Raw genomic sequence first — 14366 nt, forward strand, 5'->3', positions numbered from 1 at the left:
ATATTACAGGATGCAGGGAAGAAGTGAAGGGAAATGGCGTAAAGACCACTCACTTGAGAAGTTAGGAAAAATAACCATCTATAGTATGAAGGAGACAGAAACAAAATGACTGAATCCCAGCTTGGCATAAGTTTGCCTATTACAAGAAGGTATCTGATTGTCAAACTCAAGAACAGTTTTTATGCCCAAAATGATTTCAGAACAAACCCAGCATACAATGATTTACTGGACAAGATCAATAGAAACTGTGCAAAAGAGATTATACTGTTCAGTGATCCATGTTGCATCAATATCTATAATGGAATGAAACAAAGTGATACAATGGCCCAAAGCTTCCTGGAATTGCTCATTAATGAAATCAAGCAGGAAAAGAAAGTCCACATTGACAGTAAGCAAGTACCCCACCCTCTTTTTACTGATGATGAAAGAGCATTTTCCAGGGTCATAGTAAGAGAAAAGTAGTATTTAGCAGTACCACCAGAACTAGATTGGAAATTATTGTTTAGAGAACTAAATGTTTATACAGCAAAGGCCCATAAGGTCCTGTCAACATCTACGGCAAAGAAATACAACTCCATCTATCTGAGTCAACAAATGAACAAAATTGGTATGTTCAAATGGTAAATTCTCCAGAACCTGCAGCCTCTGGCATTTTTATTGAAATACAAAGTTTCTGGATCATAAAGTGCTGATGAAGATTAGAACACTGTAATTCTGTCATAGCAGGGCTAAACTAAAATATGAAGTGTTTATCTACAACATTAGTTGAAGGAAATAAACTGGCTATCACCCAGTTACCAACGGTGTCCTGAAGGTGTGAAATCTGACAATATGCAGACCTAATAGTAGTTTTTAAAGCTGCCCTCTACACCAAGTCCAGATGGACTAGCTAGGTGGCCTACCAACAAGAAAGCAGGTGGCTTTCTCGACTTACTGACTGCATGTATAGTCATATTAACAGAAAATATTCAAATGAAAGAATAAAATTTGCTGGGCCAATTTAGTTACAAAATCATGCTACCTCAAACAATTTCAGTGTGATACAATTAAAGAAATAGTTAAGTTCCTAGTAGGGGACAAGATGTTACACTAGGAAGGGAAAGAGTTCCATGAAACAGTCACTGACCTTAACAAACCTACGATATCCAACATGCTTGCCAAATTAACATTTTAAAGTTTTATTTAAAAAGTGATTGCCGGGGCTTCCCTGGTGGTGCAGTGGTTGAGAGTCCGCCTGCCGATGCGGGGGACACGGGTTCGTGCCCCGGTCCGGGAGGATCCCGCATGCTGCGGAGCGGCTGGGCCCGTGGGCCATGGCTGCTGGGCCTGCACGTCCGGAGCCTGTGCTCTGCAGCAGGAGAGGCCACAGTGGTGAGAGGCCCGCGTACCGCAAAAAAAAAAAAAAAAAAAAAGAGTGATTGCCTATACCTTCCCATTTCTCTGTATGCCATGCATGAATTATTTAATTCATGATAGAATTAAAATCAAACATTTAATTTCCTTTCTAATATCCGCTATTATTAATGATATTGATTATTCTATTATTTCCTATCTAATGAGTGCCTTAGGTTATATATCTCTATCCCTTAAATCATAATAACTCTTCAAGGTAAATATTCTGTTTTTACTACAAAAAAACCTAGGCTCAGAGCAGTGAAGTAACTTTGTCCATCCAACAAGTAATAAATCTGGATTTCAAACCCACATCAGTAGAGCTTTCCAGTTCATATTCCTTCCACCACAGCAAGGTGCCTCCTGTAGCGTGTGAACTAACATATGTAAAACATGAAGCAGAGTGACTAGCTCTTAATAGGAACCTTCCTAAATGCTAATTCCCATTCAATGGCCTCCACCAATCACTCTCAAATACTGCACTACATGCTCTCTAACCCAGTGAGCTACAGAAAGAAAAGGGGTTCTGTAAAGTTACAAGTAAGTATACCAGACATCCCAAATTCCATCTCTAAAGATGATAAAGGAAAAACCTGGTTTAATATAAAGAACAGAAATGAATCCATGAGTCTATCCACCGATATATTTAATGGTGATTGAAGCATGACACAATGACTTAACTGTTTCCTAAAGACAAGGATGATTGTTTGCTGGCAGTTTTCTGGGCTGCCGTCCAGTGCATATGGTCATTATCAGTTTGAAAATACAGAATCTCGGTATGAATTTTGCTTAAGTAATTCCAGTAATTTATAATCCACAGTAAAAATGCACACTCAAAATATAATATAAAACCTAGCCTTCTATACAAAGTGGAATGAAATTTCCCTGGCATAAAATACCTTTGGGAATGAGTTACCTCTTGGCAAAATAAAGAGTATCAAAACAATAACAAAAAACCTGTCAAATACAATAAGAGAGAAGACACTGCATTTTCAGCAGTTATTAAATGCTGGAGTTTACCACCACATAAAGACTCTTACAGCTACATCCTCAATACTTGGCCACATTAAAACCTTTTAAAGCCTGTAATCAATGAAACTGAAATGCATAAACACACATAAAAAAACCAAACAAAACTACTTCAAGCTGATCACTTGAAAAATGAGAGAACCATTCTATTAAATGAGACATAAACCAAGAAGTGTCTGTTCTTTTCTTTCTTCACTCCTTCCTAGAAATTGTCTTATTGCTTTAAGGTATGAAATTACATAACACCAGATATGGGTGATCTCACTATCCTCCAAGTCTATATTAATATATGTGTGTTGCATATATATCCATAATATCATATGCATCAATACAGGAAACTACTGAATTACTCCTTATTACTAAAACAGTTCTGGAAACTTTCTCTTCAATGACTTCGAAGACCAAAGACTTCCCTGATAATCAAACCTATGCTTCTGACCAGCCCTTGGTTTTCCACACTGTATTCTCTACCTACTCCTTAAATATTAGTGACCCATGCTTCCAGCTTTTTTTTTTTTTTTTGCGGTACGCGGGCCTCTCACTGTTGTGGTCTCTCCCGTTGCGGAGCACAGGCTCCGGACGCACAAGCTCAGCGGCTATGGCTCACGGGCCCAGCCACTCTGTGGCATGTGGGATCTTCCTGGACCGGGGCACGAACCCGTGTCTCCTGCATCGGCAGGCGGACTCTCAACCACTGTGCCACCAGGGAAGCCCCAGCTTTTTATTTTATATTTTCACTCTGTGTGATCTGCTCCCCTGACTTTGATCATTAATCTATGTGCTTACGTTTCTTGAATCTTTATCTCCAGCCCAGGCTTTTCCCCTGAGGTACAGACTCATAATCAATTTCTTACTTCTTCCACAGGACATACAGAGAAAGATGCTCCAACATGAACTCAAATCCAGTAAAGTGAAAAGTGGTTTGCCTGTTCCCTACGTGTGTTAAAGGCATCATAACCCAATTATCATACAAGTAAGAAACCATCAAGTTGTCTTTGACCTTTCTCTTCCTAAGCCTACGCTACACCCTGTAAAATTCTGCTTCCCTTTCTACTGTCTTGTTTACAGCCTTCCACAATTATTGCTTAGATCATTCATTCATTAATCTATTTATTCTACAGCTATGCACTATGGTAGGCAATATGAATGCAAAAACGATTAAAGGACAATCTCTGTCTTAGGAAAGAACAAATGAGTAACTCCAAAAATGTAAGGTGTATGAAAGAGCTATGAATTTAAAGTAGTCTCCTGGATTTTCATTTTGAATTTTTTTCACTCTACTCTGGTTTTTTCTACACATTCATTACTGTGGTTACCTTTGAGAAATATTATGATCCTACTACTTATACATGATTTTTTTCACTACCTTATAGGATAAAGCTTAAGTAATAAGCATGGCATTCAGGGCCTTTCAAAACTTCACTGGTAAGTAAAGTAATAGCCCCCAGATAGCCCAATGAGCCAGCGATACCAGAGTACTCACCATTCTTGGAAAAAGTCAGTAAATTCCAAGCCTATATGTCTTAGCTGAAAGCTCTTTATGTCCCACTCCTTCTGAGCCTGAAAACATTTGGCTGGGCTAAAATATTATCTCCTCCGGGATGTCTTCCTGAACTCTTCCAAGCAGAATTAATTACTCCCTCCTCTGGACCTCTACAGCTTTTTGTTCCTAGCATGGATATAGCACTTAATATACTGCCTTATCATTAGTTTAGATATCCAGCTCCCTAATTAAGTGTGAGCTTCTTAAAGCCATCAGCCATATCTTGACCATATTTGTATCACTGGAAACTAGTACCAACTTGGTACATAACAGGCATTTTTAAAACATGCTTGCAGAATTGGATGAAAGTACTACATGGCCAAACCATAAAATTCCTTAAAATTCTATGTATTAGAAATGAAAACATATTCTAATTTAACAAATTAAAAGCCAGCCTTTCCAGAGTTATTGGACATCAACCCTTATATCCATAATTAAATTACTTTTAAGATGACACAGCTATTCACTGCTGCATATTGCATTTAATAATGGTGATTCGATGATTGATTTGTTTTCTGTTTCCATCACCAGCATGAAACTTAACAGCTGGCATATGTGTTTCCCTGGTAAAACCCATTACTGGTGGCAGATAACAACTAAGACGGATTTTCCCATGGCAAAATCCTAATGTCAAGTCACTCTACCTGATAAGCAGAGCCTCTGTGAGTGCTTCTAGAGCCTGAAGCAACTGCATGCAGGCAGCTTTCACTGAATGCCCTCCAATCCTGAGCTGAAAATTCAGAAACCACACACATATACACAGAAGCACACATGCATTCATTAAGGGCCCGTTAGTACGATACTGTTCTATGTAGACTGAATTGATTATTTTCTTGGTCTTCTCCCCACCTTTTTAAAAAATTTCTTTTGTGAAAGAGGAGGGGGATAATTTTTATGTGAAAGTGGGACTAGAAACTATACCTGTTGACAAAACATAGTCCTTGGAATCACCTCTTAAATCACTGTGATTCTTCAATAGCTTGTTACAATTTTTTTTCCTGTTCTAAAAATGAGCATTAATATGTAACTAAGTTGGATCAGAAAAAGACTGGACACCACAATTTCTGTATTCAAGTATGAATGTCTCAAGTTTAGGAAACTACAAGATAAGAATAAAGTCATTTTGAGGTGTCACGTGTCCACAAAAAATGGGTCACCTGAACTTCTGTTTCTGAAAGTATGGCAGAATATATACCCTGACTTACGCCCCACTGAAAGAACTAAATGTGATGAATCTTTTAAAAATAATCTTAAAAGCATAATCTGGCCAGAAAGTAAGGAATACCTGGAGGCCAAAAAGTAAGTGAAAGAACTCAGAGAGGCAAACATCAGTAGAGCCAGCTTTAGACCTTGAGTGAATTTGCTAAAGCCAGATGAACTTGAGCTTGTTTCCAAGGCATCAAGTATGAGTGAATGGAAACCAAGCCCAGGGCCTGATCAAAGGGGAAAGAGTAATAATAGAACATGGCCCTAAAAGCCCCAGAAGACTACAACTCAGTTTAACAGTAAATTAGAAATGAACTTGCTCATCTCCCAAGGGGCCTAAGAAGAAAACTGCCCACATCAAACCCTGGTGCTAAATGGAGATGGTAAAAATCTTCTCTGAGAATTCCTAATCAAAAGCCAGTCCTCATACAGCCTGAATTCACACTTCCTTGAGTCTTAACTTAAGCCAAAATTTTAACATGATTCTAGGTTGGTAGCAACCTGGCAAAAGCAAATATGAATCTCCTCTGAAGGATATTAACTCTCACATGAGGCCTTAAAATATTCCCACAGATAAATGTACAAGAAATAACATATTTAATATGCTTAAAGAAATAAGAAGGATTGAAATTATTAACAAAGAGCAAGATGCTATTAAAATACTAATACCAATATTCAGCAGATCTGCAAAAGAACAAAATGAAATTCCTTAAAACTAAAAAAAAAAAAAAAGTAACAATTAAAATTTTAAAACTCAAGAGGGTTGGTTTACTAACAGATGAAACAGAGATTAAGAGAGATTCATGAAGTGGAAGATACAAGTGAAGGAATGTTCTAGAATGTATCACTTAAGCAATAAATACATAGAAAATTTGAGAGGTTAAGAGAAATGCAGCATAGAGTGACAAGGTATAATTTTTATAATTCAATTTCCAGAAGGTCAGAAAAGGGTGAATGGGACAGAGGCAATATTTGAGGAGATAATGGTTGATAATTTTCCAATATTCCAGAAAGATACAAATACACAGATTCAGGAAGCTCAAAAAACTCCCAAGTAGGATAAATAAAAAGAAATCAACACCTAAGCATAGTGATGTAAACTCTAATACCAAAGATAAACACATGATCTTAAGATCAAATACACAGAAAAGACATTACCCTAAAGGTAACAAACATAGAATGAGAGCTAACCTATCAACAACAACAGAAGCCAAAATTGGGGGACTGATGTCTTCAATGTGCTGAGAGAAAATAATAACCCAGAATATCTAGACAAAATATTTTTCAAAATAAGATATTAAAAAGGCATTTTCAAAAAAGCAAAACCTAGAACTCTGCCACCAACAGACCCTCACTAAAAGAAATTATAAAGGACATACTTTAAGGAAGGAAAATGACTCTAGAAGGAAGGTGGAAAATATATGAAGCCGTGTGGAGCAAAGAAAGGGGTAAACATGTGGGCAAATCTAAACAAATAATGATGTCATAAAACAACTGCAACAACAATACAGTTTTGTAGATGATGGTGTGTATATCCCATGACACAGCAATTTCACTCCCAGGAATATACTTTAAAAGAATTTTCACCCAAGACTAGACTGGCATTTCTAAGCCTACTGGATAGTTCCTCCTGGATGCTGAGAACTAGCAACCCAATCTCATGGTTTCCAAGACCCATTCATCACCTTCCTCTGAGACTGTTCTTCCTCTCTCTTTCCCTCCCCTAATTACGTTAAAAGTATTGTCATTTTCCCAGTCACATAGTCTTAAAATTCCAGACTCACCTTTAACTCTTACCTATACCCTATTACACAACAATAATAAGTTCTCTAGTCCTAGAGATTCCAACTTAAAGGGACAATTCTTATTCAGGCCCTCAGGCCCTTTCACCTTAGCGACTCCACTAAATGTCTTTAAAAACAGCTTTGCTCAGGTCAGTCTTCTAAGATCCCTCAATGCTTCCAAATTTCTTATCAGTTAAAGTCAGGATTTCTTAGTCTAGCAATTAAAGGCCCTCATAATCCAGTTCAAACATATCTTTCTAACACCATTTTCTGCCATTTCCTCTGAAGTGCCCCCCTCCTTCCATCTCTAACATGAACTCTACAGTCTAGCCACATGTTAACACACCTGCTGTTGCCTGGGGAAAAGGACATTATAAGCTCCAGGTTTTTCAACATAAAATTTGTTCTGCTGAAATTTGTTTTTTCCTTCTCAGCCACATTACTTAAATAGCTGATCTCACTCATCCTTAAAGGCCCAGCTAGCTTACCTCCACTTTCATGACATTTTCCACTATCTCCCCTTCTCTCATTCCCTTAAAACCAGCACCACTTCATCTCAATCTCACCTACACGACTTTGGTATGTTTGGTATATTCTTATTAGCTATGTGAATGTCTCATTCATGAAAATTAAGCTCCTAGATGTAAGGGTCCAAGTCTAACTTAATCATCTTGGTAGATCTCACAATGCTTAGCAAAGTAGCTTTCATGTAGCTCAATAAATATTGTTTGAATTGATCAATAAATTGGCCTTAAAAGCACATATTCAGTAATCACTATATTGATGACCTATAAACTGAATCATGTGCATCCCAAATCCCTGTTGTTCGTCAGTGTTTATTTTTAACCAAAGCAGCTAATGAGGTAAATGATAAAAAATCAGGTTGGCCCAAGTTCTTCACAGGCTATCTCATCTCATGAAATGGGGAAAATGGTTCTTCTTTAGCCTAGGTAGGTGATTTTACTATAGAAATGAGCCGTGGAAATGAAGCTGGCTGCGGTTTTCATTTTCTTTCTTGTAGGTAAACTTTTGAGCTAATTATAGAAATCCCACATTATTCTTGAAAATATATTCAACTACTTAACAGAAATGTCCATCTAATTCAAAGGTTTTGGTAGAAATATCCCCTAAGCTATTAAAATTCCTTTGAGGGGCAGGGGCCAAAAAAAAACCAGGGAACAAAGCAAGGCAGTTTTATACCAGCAAGATCACAAAGAAATAGATATTATGAAATGTTAAACTAGAGAACAGATATCTGTGTCTCTTTCTATATATTTGAGAATACTTCAAACTCCAGATTCTGCAAACATCTGCTAAACATACCCCCCAAACCCACAAGCCAGCAGCTGTGTGATCTATTCATATTCCCACTACCACCTGGAAAAATGCAAATTGTATAGCCTTGTTCATAAAAGAAAATAAATAAATGTCTCTGCTGAATTTCTACACTCCTGTATCCCAAAAGTTAACAGCCCTGCCAAGGGAGATTATACAATTAAGAATTAAAATCTTAATGACTTAAATATTCTAATCAGTCTTTGATATCACCTTAATTATATGACAGATGGCCAGAAAGGGAGAAATGTGATGTCCTGTAGAAATTTAAAGTCTCTTTAAATCAATAATAAAAATGAGAGTGAAAGTATATTTAACATTATCCTAGATATACCATAGGACCAGACACTAAATATAGTGTTTTAAGAATTTATGTAAACTGATACTTTAAAAAATCATTCTGTAAACCTACAAACCATGTTACCTCCTTCCTGCCACATGACTGTTAATTCAAGATACAATATTCCACATAATTTGCTTTAAATTTAGCAAGTAACATTACTGAGAGTAATGAATGCATAGATAATCATCGAGACAGTATGAAAAATAAAATAGAAATGCCAAGTTTTCCAAAGACGAGACAAATCAAAGGAGAAAGGACTACAAAAAAATCATAAATCAGATGGACATATTAAATAGGATCCTCAGGCAATGATCTAGTTTAATGTAACACTCAAAGAGCATAACAAAGTTCTTCTGTTCCCTTAAGCTAAGTGAACATCTTTGTATGGTTTCACAAAATTGACACATTTGAATAAAGTCCAAAGACGACTCCAGTTTCAATGTTAGTATTCCCTTTACAGAGAGGGAAAAAAAACAAACATGGCTCAATTATTTGTAAGTTGTTGATGTCTCATATAGATTGGGTCAATCTAAAAGAAATTCTTTAAATATACTCTCATAATTATGCTACTACTACTTAATGAACCAAGTGAGAATACATAATTATTCATAGAGCAAGAGGCAATAAAAGGAAAAGATGAATCAAAAAGAAGCACTGGTTAAAGAAAAAATACCTCATCTGTACATGTCAGGAAAATGTTTCAAAAAGCAAGCACTTGAATTGTCACTGTCATGTTAAAGGGGGAAACGGTACCCCATCAATTCCAAGATATGTTTTAGAGAAAACTTAATATCTAAAAATATAAGATTTTAGGAAGAAATATATTTGGAGAGAAGAGAGATAAAAAGTATTATCTGTTTTCACTACCAGATATGGCACTGGTAATGAACAGAGAGGGAAAACTTCAAATGTCATTATGTTATAAACTTCAAGCTCTGACCTTATGCCTTAGCAACCTAACGAGTAATGTATCTTACAAGGTGGTCTAATGTGGTTTGGTAGGGAGGGACCATACTCTATTATCAGCTTCACTGGAAACACTAGTAATTCAAACAACTTTTAAAGAAATAGAGTTCCCTGCACAATGCCTTGAATACAGTAAGTGCTCACTTAATGTCTTGAGCATAAAAACATATCTAAGTGTGTTAAATAGGTTTCTGTTGCTGTAGCTCCATGTATGCTTATTTCTAGAAAGGTCAATTATCAAGTGATTCAAGAGTGAAGAGAAAAATGTAAATGCTTAGGAGGAGGAAAGGAATTCAAATAAACAGGGTGATTTCAGAAAATAAAGTAGAACACGGAATGCAGGAGTTTTGAATTGAATTTTGAATTTAATGATTCAATTTATTGAATAGGTAGGAGTTTGTTTCATCAACTGTTATTTCCCAACTACCATAAAGATATGTTCAGAAAAATCAAAGAACTATTTATACACAGAACAAACTCTATGAAACTCCATAACCTGAGAGATTTTTTATGTTGAAAATACAAATTCAAGAAGAGTTTTGTTCATCTGTAGTACTCCATAGTGGATTATTAAAGTTATTGTTTAACTGAAACTTTCTGAGGTGGAAACAGATTCTGTTTTCTCACTAAAATCCCTTGTCTAATTCTGTTTGATATTTCAATTTCTCATTTTATTAACTATGTTACCAAAGCAACTCAAATAGAGTACTAATATATGGCCATTACACAAGTTAGCAGTATTTTCTTTATGTTAGGACAGGTAAGTACTTGCTACTTCCTCACCTTACACACTAATTATTATTTTTTAAAATTAAACTTATTGGGCTTCCCTGGTGGCGCAGTGGTTGAGAGTCCGTCTGCCGATGCAGGGGACGCGGGTTCGTGCCCCGGTCTGGGAGGATCCCACAGGCTGCGGAGCGGCTGGGCCTGTGAGCCATGGCCGCTGAGCCTGCACGTCTGGAGCCTGTGCTCTGCAACGGGAGAGGCCACAGCAGTGAGACGCCCGCGTACCGCAAAAAAAAAAAAAGAAAATTAAACTTATTAATTATAATTAGGCTACCACATATGGGTTTGAGGTTTCATACCTCTGTCACACCAATGGGACATTTGAAAAGTGAAACCCAATGATTTGGGTGAAAATGTCATATCCTAACTACATTTTTAATGCTTTGCCCTCTGTTGATTTAAATTGTTTTTATTTTCCTTCACTCCAGCAACAGTGACCACACACCTAGTATCTAGGTATTGCTCTGTCATATGATTCCCCACTAAAAGGAATCAGATTCCTCAGAGAAATAGCTATCCCAGGGCTATGGAAGAGTAGGTACAAGATGAAACTAAAATATCTTTATATCAGCAAGTAAGGTAGTGCTAAAAGTGTAGGGAGGGGGTAGGTATGTCACAAGGATAGCTTAAGGGGGCTCCCTCTGACCAAATCTGGGAAAAGTTGAGCACCAAAATCATTCAGTAATGCATTATGAACCACTGCAAAAGAGGAATTTATAAGTCCGTAGTGATAACAAATCAATCATAAGTAGATACATCAATATACTGATTGATTGATAGATGAGAAAGGAGAGGTCTTGCTTACAACAGAATGCTGATTACCAACTGTGTGAAGGGAGGTTGGAAAATCATCATTTTACAACCATTATGGAAAATATCGGATAACCGAAGGGAACATTTTGATGAGAAGCAGGAGATCTGCATGGTCTTCAAATGTCTCCCTACAGACTGCTTATTAGTTTCGAAGGAAGAATAGTAATTACACACTGGAGAAATCATATAATATCTCGACCAAGTGATTAAAATGAATGCTATCTATAAGGGACAGACAGAGATTGTGTGCCTCTAGATGTGACACTTGATACAGCATGACCTCTGTATAATTCTGACCAAGAATGCATATCCTAAATCTAATCATGAAGAAACATTAGATATATTCAAGATGAAAAAACATCCTGTTAAAGAAAAGGAGATACATATTGCTCAAAAATATCAATGTTTTAAAAGACAAAGAATGGCTGTGGAAATGTTCCCAGATTCAAGGAGGCTGAAGAAGAAATGGAGCCAGAGATGGAGATGGGGTTGATGGGAGAGGAGTGAGACAGAAAGAGATGGGTGTGGGGGGGAAATGGGGTCAACAGTATATGAATCTGGGTAAAAGATATATACGAGTGTTCTTTGCAATATTCTCACAATTTCTGTCAGTTTGAAATGATTTCCAAATAAAAACTTAAAATATAACTCATCTTTCCTTAGTGTTTCTTAGTTTACTATGTTATGCTATTTTCCTGGTCTTATTTTAAAGATATGCCTATTTAATGATATTTATGATGATTTATATTTAATGATGCCACTTAAATGATATTACAGAATAAGAGGAAAACCTGAGGCATTAAATCACACCATCACTAACAGCTTGGAATCCTGTATCAAGGGGGTACAAATATACATAGCATATATTTATATTTGTCTACACTAAAAGCTAAGATACAATTTTCATAGAAATGTCTCAAATTTATTTTCATAGAATCATAAAACAGAATCAGAGGATCTCTTAAAAATATCTTAACACAATCTCCCCATGTTTCTGTGTATGGAACTGAGGTCACACAGTCACAGAGAACCAAGACTAAAACACTAGGACTCCCCTTGAGCCTTGTTACCTCCCAAAATATAATCTTGGCTAACCTGACCAATCTAAACTGTTTCAAGTAAGTCCCTTATACACCATTCCTATGAAACAGAGTAGAAAGCACATTTCATCTCTGAAATCATGACTGTCATATGTTATTTTAAAATCATTTGTAATTATATATTTTTCTTTACAACATGCTTTTTTTTAGATAAAGAGGAGTATGTAAACCTAACTGATCAATCTAAGCTTGACAAATTGATTATAATCATAGCTAGCCATCATTAATGTCACTCCACTTAAACTGTCCTCATTAAATGTACCATCCGAACTAGATAAACACAATGGAATCCATTTTCATTGGGCTACCTCTAACAATGCATGAAGTTACCTTCATTCAGTCATCAGTTTATAAGGTAATTTGTTTGCCAATATTTAATTTTCATATTACCCTTGTGAGGTAAATAGGTAGCATAATCCAGCTACACCATTTTTTCCATTATCTTCAGATCTCTTAGTCTCTCCCCTTCATTTACGGAGGATTTGACCAACTGAGTTCGTTTTTTTGTCCACTCTAAATTCTGTTGTTTTCACTGACTTTATCAGCCACATCCCAAACCTATCTAGTCTCTCAATTTTCTGTGCTTCTTTACATCTATGTTGTACTGAATTCAACCAAAGACATTCAATCTCATGGCTACACCATGGTCACCAAAAATAACTCAACCTCCTAAATCCCAATTCAATCACAATATCTGATGATCTTTTCTCCCATAGTTCCTGCTTAATTGATCAAGTAACCCTGCTGAATCAACCTCTAAGTATCATTGAAACCACCAGTCCTTTGACCCACCATCCATCATTCCTCTCCTGTCCTCAATTCTCTCCCCCTCTAGTTTAAATTCCAAGGCCAAATAAGTATTACTAGGCATTAGTAATCATTTTCTAACATACCATACTCAACACACTTTCCAATTAATGCTTCTACTCTATTTCCTAGGCCTGCATTTGCACAGCTGAGTATTTCTGAAAAAAGAAAAATGACCTAACTGGGAAGAGTCATATCACTCTAAAGTAATAATCATCAATTTCAAATGAATACTCAATATTGCCCAGCAATGGTGGCAACTCTTTACCAAGAATTATTTCAAATTTCTTCAAATGATCTACTTCTCATCAAATCACACTGTTGCTAAACTGTTAGGTGATAACCCTGATGACTAACCCATGAGAAAATAGAAATCACTAATCAAATGGAAACATTCTAATCATGCCACTAGCAAATAAACCTGCATTTACACCACCTCCTTCTTTCCTATTATAAAGGAGAAAAGGATCCTCCTATCAAAGGTAAGTTCTTCCACATATGGATCTAGTACTCCTCTCTTTTCAGTTTTTTTTTAATCACTCTTCTACATCTTCAACCTTTCTTTCTCAACTCTATTACTCCCAACAGCATTCAAAGATGCTTTAGCATTTCCCATCTGAACAAAAAACTTAAATCCCCTACTAACATACACCCTGCAGATACCACCCTCTCTGTGCTCTTCCAGAACCAAGCCTTGCAAGAGTTATCTAGCCACAGTGCATACACCCCCTCACCTCCTATTTCACTCTTCAACTCACTCCAACATGGCATCTAGGTCAAACTCTATTCTGAAACTTCCTAAGGGCATCAATGACCTCAATGTTGCCAGCTCAATTGATATTTCACAGTCCTTCTCCCTAATCTGTCAGATCATATCTTCCTTCTTGGAACATTTTCTTACCTTGGTTCTCTGACACCATATTATTCCACTTTTTTCTGGCCATACTCTCTTCAATTTCCTTTGCTGAAATCTTCCTCCCTTCTCCAATCTCTAACTGATAGAATACACCAGGGCTTGGTCCCATACTTCCTTTCCTTCTCCATGTACACACTATCAAAAAGTGATTTCATGCAGATGCATTATTTTAATATGATCTGCGTGACAATGATCTTAAATTGATATCTTTAGCTATAATTAATCTTTGGAATTCCAGATTCAAATCCAACTACTTACCTGACATCTTCACTATGATCTCTGTCTAGAAGGTATCTCAAACATAACGTGGCCAAAGCAAAATTCTTCATATCTAACCCTGACCCTA

The 14366-nt window shown here is 36.6% G+C and overlaps 1 protein-coding gene across 5 annotated transcripts in view; it reads right to left on the minus strand.

The window, feature by feature from the left end:
- The window catches only part of DIAPH2 (diaphanous related formin 2), an 891422-nt gene that overhangs the window by 519593 nt on the left and 357463 nt on the right, over nt 1-14366 (minus strand). The gene's annotated exons all lie outside the window — the stretch shown is intronic.

This window comes from Pseudorca crassidens, chromosome X, assembly GCF_039906515.1.
Source record: "Pseudorca crassidens isolate mPseCra1 chromosome X, mPseCra1.hap1, whole genome shotgun sequence".
Classification (NCBI taxonomy): Eukaryota; Metazoa; Chordata; class Mammalia; order Artiodactyla; family Delphinidae; genus Pseudorca; species Pseudorca crassidens.